We start from the raw sequence: 23417 nt of genomic DNA, 5'->3' as shown, positions 1-23417 counted from the left end.
CTGTTGCTGGAGGGAAAGCTCTAGCTATCCGCTTCTTATAATTTAGAGGGGCTATTAAAAGAATAATTACCATTAAAGATTAATACTGCATTTTAATTACTTTAATGATGGTGAGTCTAATTCTGCAGCCATTTTCTTTGTTTCTGCATACACATGCATTGCTGGAAAATTTTAAGTTGCATGAGACATACAGGTGAACAGTTTACTCTCAAAGGCATTTTACAATGCTTCATCTAAAAAAAGCGGACTCCTAAAAAAAGTGGACTTCTAAACAAAGTGGAAATGAACAAAAAACCCCAGAACCAAATGTAGTTGGGTCTTCCCTGCCAAACGTGATTTTTTATGTATAAATGATAATAAGCTTCCAGGTATGCATATTGGTGTTATATGCATGCCATGGATTTATTGTGTACTATCCTGTCTAGCAGTATGGTGATAGAGACCAGATAAACTTTTCATGCATTTTTATTATTAATCCAGCTCTTTCATGACTTTCTCTAACATGCAAAATTTTTTGGTATCTCAGAAGGGCAGAAATCTAACAGAAAAATCAACATCTACCACAAATCTGTTTTATTGCCCAAATAAAGAAGGTACCTAAATAAAGAATTATAGTAGTTGCAGTAGTCTCAGATCAGTGGAATAGTTTTAGGATCTGATAATTTGGTGGAATAGAAACAGGGAGTTTTATTCCTTAAGTGGCACTCACTTGAGTGCAAATTACGACTTCAAGCCTATAAAAGTCTTGAGATATCAGACTTTGGAAAATTGTAGCATTCCATTGCATAAGAAACATTTAAAATATTTTTAGGGTGTTCAACACTTACTAGCACTCTGATCATTGCGCAGCAAAACTTTTGGTAACTAAAGTAACTGGTTTTAAAATGCAGAGACTAAAGTAGTACCCAGTAAAAATGCCGAATGCTGTAATAGATTCTTAAAATAGGTTTCTTTTTGCACCTTAGGAAGATTGTGGTTTATGTTAGTTTGTATCAGCATTTCTGTCAGCATTGCAGGACTCGGGGAGACTCGTATCCATATATTTGGTTATGCCACAAATGTCTTGTAGTTAAATGTACTGTGGTTTTAAGTATCTGAAAGATTATTTCACAGGTATAACTCCCACTGATAGTGAGGGCCAGTTGGCTGGTGCCCCCCAGTTACACACCTGGAATTCCTCTGTTTGATGTGCATTCCTGGTGTCAGTAGGGGAAAACTGTAAGGACTCTGTGATTCTGTTTCTGTGAGGAAGTTCTTTGCCTGCCTCTACAGCACAGTGTTTTAATCTGACGCAGTTCCTGATTGCAGGGAAATGCTGTATAATTGTACAGCATCGGCTGATGATAGATGCTATCACACTTCACTCTAGCGTGTCAGATGTCCAAACATTTGTCTGAGTAATATTGTTAAAGATTCTATTGTTATAGTAGTTTATTCGTTTCTTGAAAGGATTTTAAAACAGAAAAATGAATTCACTTACTAACTGCTAACACATTCTCTGAGCGCTTCTGAATAGCTGCTGGCTACTGTCTTTGCATATAATAATATATTGCAGTTCAGGCAAAATCACCAACAACTGTATTGGAAATGTTTGTACAATAAATCTTTATGGATTTATAAAGGTGATCTTTATAGAAGTGGGCTGGACTCTGTTGATGGTGTGTACTGGCCTTTGCAGCCTTCTAAAGGCAGAGGATGCTCTAGTATGTCATTTTATAGATAACGCACACAATAAAACATCCTTTGGCACTTCAAAATTGGTAAGTCAACCCCCTAAATGAGAAGTTTAAATATGCTTTTAGCCTTCCAGTGTGCCTTAAAACTTCTATATCTTGGCTAATTTCTGCCATCCAACTAATAGTTGGCAGGGAGGACTCAGAGCCACTAAGCCTCTTCAGCGGGAACGCTTGGCGGATACTTCCCTAGCAGGCTGCTCTGCAAAAACTCCGTGCGAATCGGGCATGCAGGACGCCATCCTTCACTATGGTTGAGTTCTGCTTAGCAAGGACAAGTGGAAAATGAGTTTAAGATGGCTTGACTGTAGAGGCATCACCCCTGGTTCAGCCTCCAAATAAGTTAAAGAAACCTGAGACTTGCCAAAGTCTGTTTTGTGGAGTTTAGGGCCATCTCAGCAGGGGCTCTTCTGCTGTAACATTATACAAATAGACACTGTAGATAAGTTGTAACCCAGACAAGATGTAACACATGTTAAGGTAATGGGTGACAGTATTTGAACAGAAGGACCAGCATAAAAGTCACTTAAGTTTCATAGTTTGGGGTGCATCGGACAGCAAAGAGAGTGAGTCTCAATTGACCAAAAAAGTGAGATGGGAGGAAAGCTTAATTAGTATCCAGGTGGTGTAGGAGAAAACCAGACTTTTCCAGAGCAAACATCATATAACATTATTATCAGGGTAAAGCATTTTATACTGACAGCCCAGTTCTTCTGGCTGAAGATACTGTTAGGCAAGGCCTCCTGGGCTGTCATGGTCCCGAGGAGGTAGGGAAGCTTTGGGATAGATCTTCTACAGAGTGTATTTATAAGCAGAAGATGAAGGTGTGTGAAATAGTGTTATTTATTTACTGTCTTGTATTTTGGAGAGGGGACATTTGAGGCATAATGCGTTTTTTCAGAGACATTCCGTCACTTGGAAAATACTGTAGTATCTTTCAAAAGCTATCTTTGTCCATTTATAAATTGTTATATTCAGCCCTTATTGATAAGGAAATGGTCTGATACATGGAAGAAAACACTGTACTGCATTTTCCTTTCTAAATAATAGATGAACATTTCTAGATGAACAGCCCCTCCCATTAGTTAAATAATAAATAAAGAGTTGCATGAGTTTTCTTTCAAACGAAGCCTTTTTAGTTGCTCCTGATCATCCCAAGCAAACTCAGTTGTTGTGGGGGTGGTTGCAAATCTCAACACTGATATCACTTCACCTCAAACAATCAATGTGAAAGGGCATTATTTGCCCCACTGTGCTGAAAGGGCCATATGTCATGGTCTCATGATTAGTTTTGACTTAAATTTTATAAAGAAAAAGCTTCATATTTGGGGGGAGCACTCTTTGATTAGCTGCATATTTTTATAGCTCTGCTCTCCCTCCTCCCGCATTTTTATTTATATTTACCAATATTTGGATACCTTAAGGTTGAAATAACAACAGATGACACTAAAAAGTAACATACAGCTCTGGAATTAAAGGGACCTCTGAAGTCAGAGACACTACTGTATTTCCATGTTGTATTGCTGGACTACTGAGCTTATTTTAAAGATAGTATTTTAATTTTTTTACTTCTTAGTCTCTCCTTCTTCCCCATTTTGCCCATGCAAAATGATTGAATCTGTATGATCACACCAGCCCTTAGTCACATCCCTAATTCAGTCTTGTCATCATTAATCAGGCTGTCATCCCTGGTATTTACTAGTGTAAGCATGAAAAAATAGGGATGAAGAACAGCTGCAGTAACACAGACAAATAAATACAATAAATTGAGTCTATGTATAAACATTAACCTAACCGGACAGGTATCGCTCTATTAGAGCAAAGGCAGTTGTACCCCTCTGCCCTATTATCTCTGTTGGCATTAAAGACTTTCTGAGAAAACAAGAGGAAAGATGACTACCTGTCTGCAAAGTTCAGTGTGGTACTCAGCAAGTAGGCAGGTAGGTAGCACTGGATAACGATGTTCTTAATCTGATAGACATAATTACTGATAATATATGGGCAAGTTTTCCAGTTTGCCCTCGACCTGTGAATTTAAATCTCTGATCTAGGACAAACAGGTCTCCCACCCTCCCATCAGCTCCTACACAGATGTGGTAAAGCCACAGCAAATTATGATTGTGCTTTTTAGTATCTACATGAACAGCTTTTACATGAGTCCTACTTTGAGAATGAATGGATTACTTTCTTTGACCTGATGCACAATGGCAATCCAATTTTCCCCTCCTCTTTTCACTCCTGGCCCGTACTCCCGAGGGACAGGGTTCTAGTCCCATGTACGGCTGTTGGTGCATCCCGGGACCGAGCACGAACTGCAACACATCCTCAAACCACTGTTCTTGCTCCCAGCCTTTCCCTGCACTGTATTTCTCCTCATTAATATCTATATTCCTGTAGGTTTTCCAAAGCATACTCTACCATATCAGTGCCCTAAAATTAAGAAGGGATCTGAAGTACTCCTGTAGTGCTAATTGGTATTAATAGTAAATTCTGGAGAGTGGGTAACAGATAATTAATGCCAACTAAACCTATTTTTGTTTCAAAAGGTGACCAGAAGTTGAAAAGGTGTATAATGTACTGCACTTTGCAGTATGACTGTCCGTCATACCTTGACCACTATCTTTGCCAGGTTTTTGTTTATAAATGGAGAGACACAATCTGAAAATGGTTAACCCACAATTGATCCACACAGACATTTTTTCATTAAACAGTTCCCTTTCTTTTGCACAAAGTCTGTGTAAGTGTTCAAACATTCATCATGGCGCTTGAATCTAGGTATTAGTCGAAGATGACTTAGAAACAAGTATGAGCTTGCATTCCTGAACCGCATGCTCTGCTCTTCCACGCCAGATGACTAAACTGAATGACATCTCGAGCCCAGACACTGTCTTTCTCCAGTAAGGTAACTGAACTACATCAAACCTGCCCTCACTGTGATATTTGCCTCCAGCCTTGTCCGTGCACAGCCCAGGTCCCAGGCTGGTTGGAAACAGTCTTACTCTAGTTGAGTTACAGGTGTTTACACCAGCCAAGCAAGGGATCTCCTCTGAAGTCTGGGAAGAGAAGAGCAGGGAAGCTGTTTCTGTAGTTTGCTTCATATGGGTTCTGCTTTGTCATTTTAGAGGCCTTTCCCTTTGCAGCTGAACAAGGGTTTCATTGTGTGAAATCCTGAGTCCTTTCACGTCCTAAGGAGTAAGGCCATTGACTGGAGAGGAGAATCAGACCTGTGACAAATCCCGATGTACATTTGCTTTGTATCCCGTTTGCAACGTTCAATATTCTTCTGGGCCTCAGCAGATAAATGGTCCGTGCGGTGCCCGCTAAGGTTAGCTACTTGTGGCTGAGCGTTTGGGCTGTTTTGGCCGGAGGCTCCTCGCGGAGAGCTCGGTGCCAGCACCTCTCTCTCCTCTCTGCCGGGAAGCCTGAGCTTTCACACCCCCACTCCCTGGCGCGGGAGTGGTGGAGCAGAGCAATTTCTCAAGTGCTGCTTAAGCCATTTAGCTCACTTCAGGTGAAAGAAAACATCTTAAACAACATCCATACACCATGCGGTAGCTAGTATCGGTGAGGGAGAGAATCCCAGGGAGGTCTGCAGTAGAAGAGGAAGCTATATGAAGCTCCCATGTGAGTCACACACTCATCATCTACAGGAGGTTTTTTCATGCATTTTACTGTGGAGGGGGCTGCGGGGGGAATGGAAAATGTTTGAGAGACCTTTTTTATTTTAAATGTCTTTATGCCTGTTTTTTCCCCATGTATAACTTTCCACCTTTTTGTAATAAAGCGTACATGAAGAGCAGATCAGATGAAAAAGTGATTACACCCTGTTGTAATGTCAAAAATATGCTTATTCAGCTAAACATGTTTTGAACTACTGGCAAAAAAGCAGCCTGCTAAGTTCAGGCTGGAAGCAGTTTACATCGTTTCTGAGACTATTTCCTCTACTGTTCAATATATCAAGAACTCATAGTGCTGCAGCAACTACTGTTTTTCTGCCTCTAAAATATATCTCAAGAACAAAAGCTATTGTTTCAAAGTAATATGAACTTGCTCCCCATCTACATGTATAAAGAGTAACTGAGCAATAACTGCATTATTTTTTGTAAACAAACCTCACACGTGGAATTTTTTTAAATCTTAAGTTCTTCTATTTAAAAAATGCTGAACTGAAGGTGGTGAGTGTGAGAATACAAAATACAAGCACCAAATTAAAGTATCGTGTTCTTTTTTTTATTTTCTGCAGTTACCAATGTAAGAAAACCTACTTTTAAAGAATTTTATCTTTCAAACATTTTTGCTGCAGAAAAGCCGTATTGAGATTTTCCATTTAAAAGTAATCATGCACTAACTCAGTCAGAATTTGGGTGGAAAATTTCAGAGTAAACTGTTATATATGTTTTAAAAAAGGAAAATGGTTAATTTAGTCAATAAGGTGCTGAAGTTAGAGTGGGTTTTTTTTAACTAATACTTAATTGTTTGTAGCTGCTGCTAGGTACTCTAAACTGCAGAGGAATACCCTTAAAGTGTTATTTCTTCAACTAAAAATTGAGATTGTATATTACAAATATGTAAGATTGCTTTTTTACTTATTTTATAAAAAGGGCCATTGCCCTAAAGGCTTGATAATCACAGTCTTTGTCTTTGCTCAGCACTCAACACAGTTGGGCCCAAAGTTATAGTCCCTGTACACTACTGCAATATGAACGTTCGATGATTCTGATAACTTCAAACTGCATAGTATGCTCCAGTTTCCCTTAAAGGACAAGGGAAATAACTTCTTAGAGTTTTTAAATGGGGAGTGGTGTTGCATCTTAAGTGAACAGAAAGTACTGGATATAAAAGCTTCAACTTACTTTTTTAAATAATTGCCCTGGTCTTCCCCAAATAATTGCAATTTTCTGTTCATTTTCTGCTAATTGCATGTGCAGGCAGATTCAGACAAAATATCTGTGGTGACTCTACATAGGAGAATTTCCTACAAAGCAGTCAAGTTCCAGATGAGTTTTGTCCTGTTTTAAGCTCCCTTCCACTCTGAGATTTGAATCCCTGTTAGCACCTTTCTACGGAAACAACACACCATTCCATAGGTTCTGCCCATAGTACAAATAATACATGAATATATGAAAGCTGTGAGGCTTTCTGCTATGAAGAGCTGAACATAAATCAGTGTGTCTTCTATTATTTTTGCTCAGCGAAGAAAAAAATCCCTCATATTTTGTAGCTTTAAATCTTGATATTATAAAATTTAAAGGTGGCTAAGGCATTTCTGGATTATGCTGTGCTGTGGTTAGTATGTTCCCAGACTGCACAGTGAAAGATCCGTAATTCTCTCTAATCTTTGTTCAATGAGATTTCATCATAGAAAATTCTAAGTAGGTTTAGGTAGGATGGCAGGTTTTGGATTAAAGATAATACATCTTAAAATAGTGAGGCGGAAATATAAAAGCAAATCTAGAAATGCCAATAAGGCATGAATCATTCAATAAAATAAGATCTAATGGTAGAATTGTATTATGGTAAAGTAATCTTTGATTTTTTTTTTTCATCACCTGTTAGGCTTTGTATATAAATGCAGTAAGTTACAGCTCCTGGAAACAGATTTTGATTTGCTAGATTTATATCTGCATGTGAGAGCTTTAGTCAAAAGTATATTTGGATTGGGAGCAGACCAATACAGATTTATTTTACAACACACACAATACTAGGAGTCCCATACAAGCTTGTGCGTGAATTTCTGACAGATGTATCTGTATAAAAACAAGCAGGCAGAATGTGCTTGGCCACTTTTTCACATATCGGAATAACCTTAAAAATGCAATTGAATTAACATTGATTTCAATACTCCACCCCATTTTTAATTACTTATTTTATTTTAAAATAATTTTAAAATTCATCTATTTAGACTAAAAAAATGTGGAAGGTATCTTTTAGTGTCTGCATGCATGTGGAAGAAACTAATGACATATGACAAAATGCATAAACATTGCTTGTCAAGCAGTCCTATGCTAGAAGTAAATTCATAAACAAAAAGCCATGTTTCAATAACAATGAATGTTGTGAGAAAAAGAAACAAAAGCTAGGAAATAAGTTAACACTTAACTAGATCAGTTTAAATTTCTGGTTGGTTGATTTTGGCTTTTTTAATTCATTGAACAGATGGCTGTTCGGGGGGTTTTTTCCACTTCTTCCACTATTTTTCTAGTTAGGTATCAGCCTTACTTCCCAGGAGTGTATGTATTGTTCCAGAATATGTGAATGCTGCTCGTAGATGGTTTAGATAAGAATAATATGACTTTTATTCAGAGTATATACCGCAGTTGAGTGTTCGGGAGCCACATTAAGGAGGAAGCTCCAGTACTTTCTCATCTCCTACACGCTTTTTTTTCACTTGCCTTTTTACCTTTAAAAATTAACAGTGTGCATTTTAAACATAGCAACTTTAACTCTCAGTTTTCCTACTTTTTCTTCATTAGATCACTTACCAGATTAATTTTTCCCTAATTATGAGAGTACAGGGAGGTGAGTTGTACCTTTTCTAAAGAACCAAATTTTTAAAAATGAAAAATTTTATCAGAAGTAACCTAAAATTCTTTAAGAAAATGGAAGAGCTGCTTTCCCATTCAGGTTGTTTGGGTTTTTTTTTTCATTGAAAATGTTCACACACTAGCCAACAATTCGAGTTGGGACGTTTCTTCCATGTAGGTCAGTTAGGATTCCAGAATGTGATCTTAGCATAGTTTTTTTTGAGTGCATTTCTTGAGAAGTTGTATAGGAGTCCTGAGGTGAGGCAAGAATGAAAAAATTGTTTTGTAGGGAAGAACTTGAATTTTCATTTCTCCAGATCAGAAGAGTGTCTTCAAAATTATACTTGAGTCCTTTACAAATTCTGTTTGAACTATTTGAACTGCTTCTCTCCTGGAATCTTTTTCAGCCTTGGTCAAGCTTGCCCTTAGCAAGGTTGGTTTCAGATTATAGCATTGTATTAAGAACATTTCACCCTAAATGGTCATCACTATTCCGTTGAGAAGATGCTAGTCCTTGTATCGGAAACCATGTTATCAACACTTTGCCCATTATCATCATAGTTTGAGAGTAATTTGTCTCTAGCATATCTTCAGGCAACTGCTTGCTGCTTCGCTAAAGTATATTGCGTCTCCTACTGGAAACTGTAATCTGATCACATTTTAGTTCAAGATCTTTGCTGTTTGCATCATTATGCTATGGTGTAGAGGCTTATTCTTCCAAAGGCACAGCCTGCCTTTTGGTGCTCAAGGTTTCCTCTTGCTATGAAAAAGGTATTTATGGTTGGATCTCTTTGCAGTGAGTTCTTACAAAATCATTCATCTTGAAAAACAATTTTCTTTTCCAATACCCTCACATTTAACTTCACAAGTCATGTTTCCTGTGATTTTTGGATTTATCCCACTCAAGAGTTTTGCTTCCGTAGCTAGGTTAAAGCAGTACTGTAATTGGAGTGTCTCAAAGATGCCTGTAAAAGTTAACGTTAGCATTCATGTTAATACAGGTTTCTTTCAGTAATGATTTTCAGCTCTAGGCACTCTTCAAAACACTTAAGATATTCAAGAAACAAGGATGAAAATTCAGAAGATGCAGAACAAATTGAACAAAGTGCTACTAGAATAATAGTCATCCAAAATAACAACAAACTCTGGTATTGATAGACTTTCCAGTAAGAGCAGTATGGCCCTCCCCCTGCTGCCCTGACCACGTATCCTCCCACCTCTGGTAGCGTAAAAGAAATGTGCATTCTCTGCGGTCTTTCAGTCTTCCTTTTGTGCAAAATGACGAGGGAAGTTGATGGCGCTTTGGCCTGGCAAGTATTTTTGATGGTCACTTGGTAGTGTGAGCACTTGCCCTCTGTTCAGAACACCTGAGTCAGTCCATGTGGACCACTGAGCAGTCATCAGTTCCAGCAACTGTGAATCATAACCCATGCGTACTGTATTCTGCTCAAACAAAAAAGGGAAGGCTCAGCAACCCATTACACCTCCCCCTAAGGCCTTACTGGTGTTGCCAGCTCCACAGTTCAAAACTTATGAGTCAAACTTCCCCCAAATCTTAGTATTTGCTCAAAGCGAAGATATTAAAGGATCAAAAATAGGTTTTAAAACTGATTTTATTTTATATTGTGTTCCGAGACTATAATGCTAAGAAAAGAAGTTTTATTAAACTGGGATAATGGGAAATGTTACATAACCCCTTAATGCATGGTAGTACTTGCTTTAAAACTTTGCCCTGTAAAGAAGGAGGTGTGTGTACTTGGCAGAAATACATTAGGTCAGGTATTTTACTTTTGTTTTTTAACACACTCAAATTATAAGTCTGTTAATTTTGGTTCCTTCTATTCTCATTTGGTTGTGAACTGTGGCAAGCGTTTGCCGCTGCCAGTGAAATCTAGGGGAAAGGTGCTTTCAACATACAATGCCAATGTATGTGGTACTTTCTAAAGCCGAGTAACCTGAAAAGCCAGGTTCTTCATCTCTCAATTTGGGCACCCAGAATGGATGGGATACTTGTGCCAAATTCTTACTCTTTAAAATGTGGGTAGTATCACTCCTTCAGCTCACAGGATTTCTGGGAAGATAAATTAGTGGATCTCTGAGAAGCATTCAAGGACCACAATGGTAAGAAGTGCCACAGGAAAACCTTGTAATTCAGGCTCCGGTGGGTAGTTTGAGAAGTATCCAGTAAATAAGACATGGGGCTGCACCTTGTTCAGTGAGGAGAATGTAAGATGGAATAGCTGCTACTATTGGAATTGGTTTGTTCCATCCATTTAATGAAGCTGGGACCCAGCAGAAAAGATGGAATGCAGGCCTGTGAGCGAGAATTGTATCATACAAGGGCTGTATACAAGAAATGCTGCTGCACAGTAGATTTCATCCCTATTTTTTCTGTTTGATTCTCTGCTCTTTAATCCTGTTTGAACAAGATTAACCCTTGGTTTAATACAGTTTTAACACTTGAATGCATGTGTATGTGTGTGTGAATGCACATGCTTGTGCATGTCATTTTTTGCAAGTTGGGGGGGGTTAAAAGCAAATTGCATAAACAGAGATTTTATCTTGTAGCAGTCTACTAACATCCAAATGAGTCATCAGGAGTGGAATATTCTGAGCTATCCCACAGTGCCCTGCTACTTGAGCCAAATGATGGCAATAAGAAGATAAATCTCTATTTAAAGCACTTCAGTGGAGAAACAGCAGAGAGTTGTTGGTGATTCCCGGTTTTCTCTTGACAATGTCCTGGCTTCTCAGCACTGTTCTATCTACTCCCATTTGCTTCCCCAGCCAAGAAGTCCAGTTTCTTTTTGCAAATAGTTTTAGCTTCCCGCTCAGACTGAAAGCCTACTCCCACCTTCTGCACCCAGCCTGCCTCCCTTGCTCTGCCAGGCTCTGTCAGTTTACTGATGTCCTTCTCCCTTCTTTTTCTTCTATTCTGGCTTGATTTCTTTAGTTCTTCCATATGGAAATCAAGCAACTTCTACTAGGCTGTCTGGATGCAAGCGGGAGAAGTATTAAGAGCCAAAGATGCTTGTTTTGTGGCACCCGGATTGATGCTTCTGATTGAGCCCAGTTTCAGCCATTACAGGGGTGAATTACATAGTTCTAGTGTAGAGCATGTGGTGGGTCTATATGCCATCTCATCAACCTGGACAGCTGTGAGAGGAAGCAGCATGTTTACCGAAGGTGGGATCTTTGGGAATTTTTCCTATTAAACTTCAGCAAGTCCCTAGCAAGTGAAGTTTCCAAACGTTTATAGCCTGGCTAGAATGAAGTGGCAAAATCCACTTCCTTAACAGGCTACCTCCCATCCTAATCTCTGCTCCAAACATGGGGATGCAGGAGCTTCTCAAAGAAAAGGTTTCTGTAATTTGGCAGCATGGACCAAACAAGTGATGTTTCGATAGGCTCATTCTTGGAGAGGTGAAAGCTGTTTGGCTGCAGATTTTCAAATAAGTTATCCCTGAGGCACACACCTGGTGAGGGCAATTTTCAGCCAAACAGTTTAAGTTTGGCAAAGTTTTTAAGCAACTGAAAATGCAGTCTTATAATAGGAGGTATCTGGCAATCGTAACAGTTGGCAGTTGTGCTAGCCCCACCTATAATATTTTTGGATCATTTAATAATGTAGCAAAGATTTTTAAGGGAGTATTTTTTCCATTAGAATTTAGTAAGATACAACTGTGCAGCTTCTTCATACTCCTTTGACCTACAGAGCATGGAGGGATCGTTTTAAGCATGTCGAGTTTGGAATCACTAGCCAATTCCCATAAGCTTCATAACACTGGGAATTCTGTAACTGAACATGTATGTAAGAAATGAGAAAAAAAAAAATCTATTAAAAGCACTACTGACTTTTCCAGGTTTAACACCCTCAGTATACCTTTAATTATTTTAAAAATGTATTTTTACAAGTTCTAAAAATTATTTTAGAAATGGGAAATTAAAGTCTTACTGATATGTTTCATGCGTGCATGTTTGACTAGTTGGTTAGTATTAACTCTGACAATGTCATGCTACTTTAAACAAGAGAAAAGCAGTAAATATACAAGGACACTGATAATAGAGAACATTTTGGTATATGCAACTTCCACTTGTAACAAAATACTTGGTATTTGCCCTTGTGACTACACTTAGCAAACTTCATAAGAGAGAACAGCAAGCTTTTTATTCATTTGAACCAAGTATTTATCAACATTTTTATAGCTAAAAGATTATATCCTCCGAAGAATTCTGCAGCCTCTAAAACTAAATACATTTCTAAATAGTTCGGGCCTGCCTTCGTAAGTCTTTATGGGCTGGGATTTGCTCAGTATGTATTTTGTTTGTTTGTTTACTTTTGGATGCCAACTCAAATGCAAAACACTTGGGTCTAACAAGTTGCTCTTCATACTGCATGGCAGCATATACTTTATTCTGATCCGTGAAGGGGATGAAAATTTTCTTGACGGTGGTAGTTATAGAATGATTTTGGTAAGTTGCCCAGTGTGGCTTCATGTATTACAAGGATAAACAGAGTACACCCAGTAAAAACTTTTATAGAATGTTGGTAGCAGGAAGGAAAACACAAAAAATTGCCATCCCTGATCAGACCATGGGTGTTTCAGCTCTTTCCCTAATCTCTGTCATTGGAGCAGTTACCAAATGCTTTGGAGGAAACTGAGGGACTCTGGTAGACAACGCGTGTTTGAATACGTAGAGGGGAGAAATTTCTTTCTCATACCAAGCATCTAGTAGGTGGTCTTAGGGTCCTAAAACTGGGGCCCTGTAAATGAATTTGTTTCATTTTGCAGCCTTTCCTTTCTGTCCTTGCTCAGAACATTAATTCATGTGCCGAATTTACGGCTCCTCAGGACAAACTTGGTACCAGGTTGCGAACTGACCACACTATGGAGATAGAGCATAACCAGCCTCATTCATAGCTGGGTAAACTCAGCTTGTTGGAGCTGCCTGGCAAGTAATATCCGGAATTCGTACTCTGCAGAAAAAGCCTTTTAATAAGTCAAAGGATTATGTCCTCGGCTTAACAAAAAAGACAGCTTTAGTTGGGTGCACGATCCACCTATTTTGCACGTCCCCCAGCCAAATAAAGTGCTCATCTGCAGAAAAAAACCTGTAGGTCTTTGCTTCTGCTGTGTAATACTAAATATTAACCAAGGAAACTGAAGATCAAATGAGGATAAATAACCGAACAGTCACAGACGAAATTCTGGAATAACTGGATTTAAAACACGGGAAGGATTGCAAACCCGAAAGGGTTAAAGCCGGGAGCCCGGGATGGGCAGGCCAAGGAACCAGGATAGCGGCAGCACCTCCACAGCAGCCAGAGAGCCGAGGAGATTTTGGGTTTCTCCCCCCCCCCCCCCCCCCCTTTTTTCCCCTTTCCATGATGACTGCAGACTGCTGAATCACACCGGTCACGTGAGCGCGGGGCCGGACCCCCGCCCGCGCCGGGCCCCGTGGGGGCGCGCGCGTGTGGCGGGCGGGAGCGCGCCCACGGTCACAGGCCCCCCCCTGCGCTCCGAGACCCCCCGTCCGGGCCCTGAGGGGGCAGATGCTGGAAGGACCCACGCGGCAGACCCCCAAGTGCCCCCCCCTGGAGCCCCGAAGGAGCTCATGACCCGCCGTCCCCTTCCTCGCTCCCCCACGGGCGGGGGGGGGGGGTGTCGCTGTACGTGGGTTTTCGCAGCTTGGATTTCCAGAGAGTAAATATTTCAGTAACTAAAGAGGAGTCAGAAATACAGCCTTTCCCTTTGGGACCAAAAAAAAGAAAAAAAGATCCAGCATCTGTGACAGTTAGATCTGAAAACTACGTACTTAGGAGAAACAGAATAATCTGAAGTTTAAGCTCTCTGATAAATTATTGTTAAATATTTTGATTACTGTACACAGCATATTTATTGCTTGTCTTCATTTATGTTTGAGGATCTGAGATTCTGTGTGCCAGTTAATCACAGCGTTTCAAAGTGAAATATTTTCATAGTTTGGAGCACTCAGATGAGTTTAAATTACACATTTTACTGGATTTTAATTGCAATATTTCTTTATATAAATAACTTTGTAAATATTCTTTTAACCTCGCTGCATGAAAATACATTAATTTACAATCACGCTAAAATTTATAAGCGATTTTTTTCTTTTTTTTTTTTTTTTTCCCCAAATGAAAAGCTAATGATGAGTGGATTGCAGCAAATTCTCTTCATTAGTTCGTGGCTATTCAGAGCCTTGCAAAAGAACTCACGTGGTCGCCTAACTGCACAAAAATAGCAGAATTAATATTCCCTCCGAGTTCCCAGGCACCAGCCGGGGGGGGGGGGGCACCCTGCGAGCCCCCGGCGGACCCCGAATCGCGTGGGAAAGAAGGAGTTAAAGCGGGCAGGCGGCTTGGACAGCGAGCGCAGGCCTTTCCTCCTTCGCCTTTTTTTTTTTTTTTTTTTCCTTCTTAATTAATCATACGCTGCTTCACAATTTAAATATGGAAATGGCGAGCCATTCGCAATTATTAATGAGCCTCCAGGCTGTCCTGTGGCGTTTCGAGACAAGCTGTGTCAGCCCGCGGAAAGCAGCATGGCATCTCCTTTCTGATGTGTGTGAAATTTATGTGCACAAAGGCTCCTCCTTATCTATGCGCGAGCTAAATAAATAAATAAAGGCTTTTGTTTGCCAGGCTACTTGCACATGACTGTTTTGACTAAACCGCTCCACGTTATTTCGTACTTTACGGTGCCTAGAGAGAAAAAAGCGGGGGGAGTGTGTGTGTGTGTGTGTGTGTGTGTGTGTGTGTGTGTGTGAGGGGGGGTGGCCGAGTCCCCGGCCCTGCGCTACCTGGACCCGTGTGGCCGCTGCTCGGCCGCTGCACCGGGCTGCTGGTGGCCGGGGAAGGGGGTACGGGGAGGGGAAGGGGGGGGGCATAAAAAAAAACCCAAAAACAAAAACACCCAACAAAATCCCGCAGGCACCCAGCGTAGGAGCTAGAAATAAAGAGCGCCGAGCGATCAACTTTGCCCTCGGCTGACACCCGCCCTGCGACAGGCGGCTTGGCACGCTGCCACCGCCCCCCCGGCCCCCCCGGTAAGCGGGGGCAGGAGGTGGCGGGCGGCGCGGACAACATGGCCGATGGTCGGGCTCCGCTCCCCGGCCCCGAGCGGGACGGAGCGGCTCCGGTTCTCCTCTCCTCTCCTCCCCGGCATCCAGCCGGAGGGGATGGCTCGGGGGATTCGAGCGGCAGCATCCCCTCTCTCGTTATTGATTCATTTTTGCCCCCCCTCCTTTTATTTATCTGGGGTTTTTTTAATCTTTTCGTGCCGGTATGTCGACTATCCATTCAATGCAGTGTACGACTAGGTAAAAACCAGTAACGGGCAACTAGTTTAATTAGTCTGAGCTGGTGTTTTTTTGCTGTTTGGTGTTTTTTTTTTTTTTTTAGAGCCTTTACAAATGAGGAGCAGCCCAAGGTGGGAGGAGGAAGCGAGGAGCGGAAGGGCCAGGGAATGGGGCTGGATGGAGAGGGATAACAAAGAGTCAGGTGCAGCGCTGGGGCTGCGTCCTCGCGGCCGCTCCGAGATCCATCGGTGTGTTCAAACACTCCCGTAGCAACTAAACGGGAGAACGGAAAAGCTGTGGAAGCGAAAGCCAGGTTCCTAACGGCAGCTAGAGGCTCTGAAAGAAGCGTGTGCATTGTATGGGGAAGAGCCCGTTCCTGTAGTGATGGAGAAGAACGTAGCACGCAGTTCTGTGGGACGGCAGTACCTAAAGATACGTCTGACTTTGGTTTTCCCGCTCCAAAATAGTCTGCTGCTTCACTGGGTGAAGGTAAAATCCCTCTAACGCGTTTTTGCGAGTTTGCCATGTTAGATAAGAGCGTGACTTTGATGTCTTGATGTAGTTGCAAAGCGAAACAAACCGGGGCAAAGAGAGATTTCAGCTACACCGGGGGGGGGGGGGCGGGGGGAGATCAGGATATGATAAACACCACTGAAAAAAGGCAGGAGAATAATGTTTACTTTTGAATATATGGCCTGCTGCCAGGTTGGCGCTGGTTTTTAGGTTAGCAGAGGTTGGAGGAAGGGCCAGACTGAGGCGTGGCTAGCTGCTGTCAAGGAAAAAAAAGGGCTGCAAATTGCTGTTCTCAGCTTTTTTTCTCTCCTCTCCTCTCCTCCACCCCCCCCCCCCCCCCCCCGAAAAAAGGCAGTGCTTTCTCTTAAGGCTATTAAAAATGATGCAGAATTTTAACCATCTGCTGTACCGGGTACTCTTCGCTGGTGCTGCAAAGCTGTTTTTTTGTAAAGGGGAGAAATTGCAAAGCTTTCCAAACAGAAAACTTACTTTTTTAAAGCATTTAAATATTTAGGGAAACAGCGTCTTTAAAGAAAGGTTCTTTTTAACTGCGAATTGAGAAATGGGTATTAACGTTTTTAGCCTATTTGTGGTGGGGTTTTTTTGCTAAAAGGGACACAGGTGTACTGCTACAGCACAGCACGCTGCTTTAGATACCTTGTGTGAGCAATGTAAGGCTCGAGAAATGTGCAGTGATAGAAGCTGGTGATTTTTGTGGCCTTGTGATATTTTTTTCAAGGCTCGCTGTGGAAGTGCGTGAGATGTAGCTGAATGCAGCAAAGTCATTTCTTGCACTTGACCAGCTGCGTGTGTGTGTATGGGAGTAAAATTATTTAAATGAGTAGCATGGAGACTGGCAAAGGAATCGGGTCGCTGATACGGCCTCCTGAACTATAGTAGTATGTCCAATGCACAAAGGAAGAATATTTCTAAATAATAGTAGATGGGAAAAATGCTTTTGAAGTGGTGAAGCTTAAAGGAGAAAATAGAAGGAATCTGTAATGTGGTGTTCTTACTTCTCATAAATTAGATTAACTGTTGAAGTGCCACGAACAGCAAATTAAATATTTCAGATATTCATAAATCAGAACATAATGTTTGTCTAGAGTAAGAGCTAAGAAAATTGGAGGTTATTACCTCATAATTCATCTACATGTTTAAGATCAATTAGCAAGTTATTGGTAAAAGAGATTGTAGTGAAGTATTTGAGGCACGCAGTTCCTTTGAAGATGCAGTTTGGGTTTTCTCTTTTAAGATCTGTCAATACTGGATTGTTACCTAAAGCCACCGGCTACTGTTTGTATCAGGGAGGGCTGTATATTCTTTAAATGAAACATCTACATATGAATGTTAAGAAGGGCATTTACTTTCTGAAGCCAATGTAGAGGCCCAGTTAAACCTTTTCATTAAATTTTAATTAAAAAAACAAAACAACTATATTATAGATGTCTTGTAGACTAAGTAAATTTTCTTATTTTTAAACCCAAAGATTGGGGGCTGTATTTTGTCACCTGTTGCCTACCACAGAAAGAAAAGGGGGGGGGGGGGGAACCCATTTACTGTTCATGCAAGCTTTTGCATGGAACTTGCTGTTCATCATTTCATTAGTGTTTGGTAGAAAAAATACCCTCTTTTTTCCCTCCGCTTTTAGGTGCCATGTAAAATTGTACAATATGTTTGCTTCAGATAGTGCCAGAGAAGCATAATGAGGTGTTTAGTCACAGTTTGGATGTGGTATTGGTAGAAAACAGTGCAGGAACTGTGGGCTAGATTTTCAAGGGAATAGTCCTTGTAATCCAAGGCTGCCTAAATCTCAAGCTGGTATCCAGGCAATACTGAGACACTAAATTCGCTATTCGCTTTTTGTTAGGCCATTATCTGCTGAACGTTTTCCTTTTCTTGCGAGGTCTTCAGTATGGCTGGGGACTTTGGTGTTGTGACTTGTTGGGTTTTTTTCTTCTGTTAACCCTTGGATTTCTGTTTGCTCCCTTTCTTGCAGAGCACCTTCGTAAATATGAATGCAAACAGTCTGGAGTAAGTGTGCTTTTCTGATATAGAATCTGTGGATGGGAGGGCTTTGTGGGGTGAATCTTTACAGACCAGTAAAATACTAATGTGCTAACATTTTTCCCTACTATGTATTTGGATTTAAAAGTCAGTGTTGTGCATCGGAGCACTCCCGTATGATGAGAGGTACACGTATCGCCTAATATTCTGCAGTTTAGAGAAAAAAGATTTTTGCGTGAATAAACGTGTCTACAAATACTATAGTACTGATATTATTCTGCAAGTTAATTGTATTTTTCTAAATGTGCAAAATACAGCATTATGCAGGGTTTGAGATTTCAAAATTGTATATTGGAAACCTATTAGGATGCAGGACTATAAGAAACTGTGAAAACCTCTGCTAACAGTGAAAGTGTATCACTTGTTTGTAAGAGTGTTTTTCTGTGGGTATGGAATCATACATGAATAAATATGTAGTAGGTGCTGGGATTACAAAATTATTTTGGCTTTGGTATTATTTAATATACTACCTGTCATCCCCTAACACACATCTCAATATAATCTTAATGTTTTTATTTTAATATCAGTTTGCTCTTTCAGCAAACCTAATAGCGTGAAGCTGTGGATTCAGGTTACATATATAGTTCTAAATTTAAATAAACAAGGAGCTTATTTTAATATTAGTTTCACAGTTCTAATGATAGCTGAACAATAATATCTTTGTGCAGTTGTCTGCAAAAAATTGAGCTTAAGTTGCTAAACCCCAAATACTGTATTTTTGCTTTGTTGTTGAATGCTGGAGCTGATTATTTGAGAATAAGTGGGTGGTTTTTGAGATACTGGAAAAAGTTGGGTTTTTTGCATTGTATTCGTATTGAATATTCTCTGGTTAAATAGAATATGAAATGTAGTATAATTACAGTGTCGTTTAAATAATGAATTAAAGCCAGCAGATGATACAATATGCAAAGCAGTTTATAGCAACAATCAATTTCCATACAGTTCTTTGTACTGCCGAATTATTGATAAAATAAATCGTATAAAATATAATAAGAGTAAGGACATGTTGGGTGATACTCGCTATGCAGTATCATTATTAACTGTGCTAAAGAGACTGTGATCCAGATCATTTGATAATCTGGGTGAGGTGATGAGTGATACATAAGATGGGAAAGTTTTACTCAAATATTATTTTTTTTATTTTTTTTTTTTAAATAGAGTTAAACAGATCTGCCTGAGTTTCAAATCCATAGAACCCCACGGACTGAAGAGACAACCTCTGGAACGTCTTTCTAAGCTTGTCTCGTGTTGGCATCTATTACTATTACAAAATACACAGGGTTGTCTGAAGATACCCTGAAAAGCCTCTGATTTGTGAATTTTTCCAGTACCAGTGGGAAATGTGTTATATTAAATTCTAAAAGGAGATAGAGAGCTTGATTCTGCTGTCAAGATAGAACACTTTTTAATTACGTTTCCTGTGATTTGAACAGAGTGCCAAATCAGGCCTACCAGATTTGTTTGAAATGAAACAGAAAATACAAATATACGTGTGCAGATATATTTACTTGTTTCTACCCTGCCTAATTAAATCCGCAATGTGGTATCTGGTGTCCATTAAAAATGGTGTTTTTTTGTTGGTTTTTTTGTTTGTTTTTTTCAGGGCCTGGCTTAGAAAGTATTTCATGGTCAGTGGAAAAAAATGAGGAAGAGGAGGGTGTGGCTGCCACTTGGAGGATCTGGCCCTGCAAACGGGCGCTAGCTTGTGGAGTTGTGGTCCTTCATCATGACAAAATGAAGACTTCTTTTAGGTAAAACAAAAATTTTCTTTTTTTAATCAGAAATCAAGTGAGCATGTAATCCTAATATTTCTTAATGCATATTTCTGAAGGAGGGTCAGTTGTCCTCACTTCAGTTCGGTAGCTTTAGTTGCATCTTGTTTTGCCCCAGGTTTCTCAACTCTTTCACTAATCATGACAAAACCAACAAAACCGAGTTCCAACTTTATAGAGTAATAAGGAAAGTGGTTTGATGTTTTGTTTATTCTGAATATCCAAAAAGGGACTGATCCTGTAGACTGCAGAATGTATTTGTACCCACTTCTTAATTTTTATTTCCGTGCAATATGCTGCACCATTAGCCCCTGAACTGGCACATATACACACAGATATTTTTATCTATAGTTCTTTACATTATGACGGCAATTACAGCATCACAAAAGCTTGGAATGAAACTTTGAGAATATTTTCAGGTAACAATTCTTGCGGGATGAGGTTTTGACATACGTGTATATTTTAAGATATAGTTCATGCTTGTAAAAAGGGCTACTTGTTAATAATGCTTATTTAGAATCTGAGTTCTGTATAATTGATGTTAAAGCTATTTTTCTGCAGTGGCATGGTTTTATCACTCATTTTTTTTCCTCCACTGCTGTAAATGTTGCTGCTGCAAATGTATTTTGAAAAGGTGTCACTTTTACTGATACCGTGAGTAAAGATGGAGCTGAAGAAAGTTCTTCAGTAGTATAACCACTCACAGGTGTGGTTACAGAATCTGCTCCCTCATCTCCATGTCTTATATTTGAGCTCATCATCTCTTAATTATGTATCCTTGTTTTCCTTTGAAGAGCAGCAGTGTGTGGGTTGTGGTGAGGTATTATCACAGTCTGGGTGAATTGTTAGCCACAAGACTGAAGGCTAAGTGTAGCAAACCACCATGCGAGTGGCAATATCCCAGGATCTGACACACATCTTGGAATCTCTTATAATTATTAAATGGTTTTTGCAAATAATGATGTGTGGATGGGGAAAAAGATAATAAAATAAACAAGGAAACGTATTTGTGTAGCAAAGCAATGTCTTATAATTTAGGTTCTTGCTAATTATTTGCGGGGAGTGGAAGAGCAGGTGGCAAAGTAAACTTACGTGTTTTTGTGAAGTTTGAGTCGTGCATGGATAGCATTGTATCAGGCCCAGTCCTTAGCTTAAAGGATGAATGATTTTGCTTTAGTTTAAGTGAACTTGTCTATTTTTTTGCCATTGCTTTTGGCCATAGAAAACAAAAGTAGAAATTACTGCATTGGATCGGATCCACAGTCTAATTAATGCTAAGTCTATCCTGACAGTTCTTACAAAGGGTTGATTGGTAAGAGAATGGAGGGTGAAGATGACCAACATTTGATCCTTTTGGAAAACCCTGTCTTGTCAGAAAGTGGGCCAGCTAGATCCCTTGGCCAATGGCTTTATCATGGCTTTGCGCAAAGGTCTTTATGGTCGTTCCAGGAAGCAATCCCATTTAACACTATATTTTTGTAGGCTATGAATAGAACCGTATTCTTTCAGAATCCCACTGATGTCCCTTAATGGTGGACCGTGACGCTGATTTTCACGTGCTTAGCCTGCACTTTGTAAAATAATGTATTCCCATAGTCTGAATTTACTGCTTGCTTAATTTAACTGGATAATCTCCCATTCAAGACTGGAAGTAGGTGAGAAAGTCAGACTACAATTCCTGACTTTCAAAGCATGTATGTCTGCCGTGTTCCCCATTGCTTGTGTGCTCGCTAACATAAATAGTTTAATCACTTTCTGTCTTTGTATATGGCAGTCTTTTTGTAAGTCAGATCATTTTAGTTGCCTGCACTTGCACTCCTGTTACTTCACTAGCTTTAATGAGGCAAAGTAAAAAGAACTGTAGATAGCATTCGCTGTGAAAGTATTTCCCTGGCCGGTATATATTAGAAGGGTAATGTTTTCAATACAGTATTCTGTGCTTTTTTGCATGCATTGTAAAACTTGGCTTATTTGACGTTGCTGCATATACATGAAAGCTTTCGTTGACTTGTTATGATGGCACCCAGGTCTCTTCCCTTTGCCGAGAATGCTGCAATATGATTTCCTTAGCAATTATAAAAAAAAAAATATGTATCATGTTTCACATTCACTCAACTACGTTAGACCCTTCAGTAATCCAAATATGCTCCCCTCACTTGTCAGTTTTGCCACTCCGTTTTACAGCTGATCTTTCCAGACCGCTAACTAAAGTTAAAAGCTGATACCAGCACGGCCTCTGCATGCAACAACTATTAACCTTTTTCTTCTTAAAATGTCTTTTTATTCCTACATTTTACTTTTGGCTGCTTAGCTCATTCTTAATCATGACTCCAACTTTCAGTCATGATTACTCTGTTTTCTGTATGGTCTTTGAGTCACATTATCAAAGCCCTTTTGAAAGGCCAAATAAATAATAATTTCTGCGGATGCACTCCAAGTTAAAAAAGACATATTTTTCATTATGTTAGCAATGTTATTTTTCTCTCCATTGTGTAATCTCTGCTTAGGCATTAAAGTTATAATCTTTTAAAGTAGCCTTCCAGACGGTTTACTAAATGCTAGAATTCATTGGCATGTAATCTGGATCATCATTTGTGGCTATTTTTAAGGAGTGCTACCCTTTCATTCCTGATAGGAGGGTGCATTTTTTTTTTTTGTTGGAAACCCTGCCTCCAACCTTGAGCTGCTTCAGAACTCCTGCACGTGTATCTAGTCCTCAGAATAGCTTGCCTTTTAATTTATCCAGTTATTTCAACACTTTGTGTTTTGGTGTCTGCTGCTCTTTCACCCTTTACTTGCAAAAGAATTGATTAATGGGATTTGCTGCCTGGAGGGACCAGAGGAGACAATTTGATCACTTGAATATCATAGATTTTTCCACCTGTATCAAGCCTGATAATTTCTTTTTAAGATAAAAGGTACCTTTGGGTGTGTCCAGATTTCCGGGCATCAGGAGATAGAGCTGTTTCCAGGAACGTGAGGTAGGGTCTGTATTGCTCCACCCCCCCGAAAAAATGGACTGCGCAAGAATTTTATGTCACAAAGTCACGTTTCCTCTGCCTTTCTGTTCAAGAGAAGGGACATCTTATTTCATAACTTTCTAGAGCGTGGCTTTTACTTCCCATCTTGGAGGGAGGCTGCTGTTTGCTGGTGTGAAGGTGAAAGAGAACTGGAAAATGAAAGACTAGGAGGTATAATCTGGAGCTTCCACTGGAAGAAGTAGTGGATATACCGTGGGGTTTTTTTTCCTTTTCTTTTTTATACCCCAGATCAGGAACCCAGCAAACAAGAAATGCTAGCATGGTCATAACAGGGTGAGAAAGGGTGAGTTTACTTTTTTGCATGACTAAATATCTCAAGGTCATAATCAGCCATTACCTTTTCTGCAGTGTTTTTTGTCCTCTTTATTCACTCCCTTTGTTTCCCAGTACTATTTCAGACTTGCCAGACAACTGTTGTGCAGTCTTCCTGCTTCTGATGTATGT

At 40.0% G+C, this 23417-nt stretch overlaps 1 long non-coding RNA gene across 1 annotated transcript; it reads left to right on the top strand.

The window, feature by feature from the left end:
* The first annotated feature begins 15358 nt into the window (after positions 1 to 15358).
* On the top strand, positions 15359 to 19756 carry LOC142042171 (uncharacterized). Its single transcript, XR_012653642.1, has 3 exons — positions 15359 to 16069; positions 18093 to 18127; positions 19319 to 19756. It is a non-coding gene; the product is annotated as an uncharacterized LOC142042171 (long non-coding RNA).
* Positions 19757 to 23417: the final 3661 nt, after the last annotated feature.

This window comes from Buteo buteo, chromosome 19 (assembly GCF_964188355.1).
Source record: "Buteo buteo chromosome 19, bButBut1.hap1.1, whole genome shotgun sequence".
In the NCBI taxonomy this organism is placed as follows: Eukaryota; Metazoa; Chordata; class Aves; order Accipitriformes; family Accipitridae; genus Buteo; species Buteo buteo.
The sequence above is the reverse complement of the archived record's forward strand: the minus strand, read 5'-3'. Positions and strand labels throughout refer to the sequence as shown.